Below are 602 nucleotides of genomic sequence, written 5' to 3'. Positions count from 1 at the left end.
ATTACATATACGTACAGTCATAAACGCACACATAACACGCGCATATGTACAACACATAAAAACTCGGGAGTTATGAGATATCAATATATGTTTAACCACTTGATATCTTTAGGATTACAAACGTTTTCCATGTACTAATTTCGGCATATGAGAAATTATTTTACATGTCTGCAACAATACAAATGCTAATCATTCAACAATACAATTGCACATCTACAATCGATGCGTGTAAGAAAGTCTAGTTATTCCGTTCAGCACAACACGTATTGGATTCATGCGTGACATGATAACCTCGTCCAATCGAGGAGCCTTCCGTAATAGTCACATGATTCTATGAATCCATATACCGAACTACAAATCTGTGTATTCTTTGATTCTTTTATTCTTTTACTTGTTTCATTCATTACACTGCGGTCAGGCTAGTCGCATCACCTTGAAGCTTTCTATTCGAGTTAATCGACTCCAGAACGGATTTTTAAAACTTGGTACGTATTTTCTTTCAAGCTGTTTTGCCGAATAATGCTTAGCTGCGATGACGTAAACACACCAAAGCTGGCCGTCAAATGGTTTGGGGATAAAAGCACATCAACGCACATGGATAT

Source organism: Octopus bimaculoides, chromosome 3, assembly GCF_001194135.2.
Source record: "Octopus bimaculoides isolate UCB-OBI-ISO-001 chromosome 3, ASM119413v2, whole genome shotgun sequence".
Taxonomy (NCBI): Eukaryota; Metazoa; Mollusca; class Cephalopoda; order Octopoda; family Octopodidae; genus Octopus; species Octopus bimaculoides.
The sequence above is the reverse complement of the archived record's forward strand: the minus strand, read 5'-3'. Positions refer to the sequence as shown.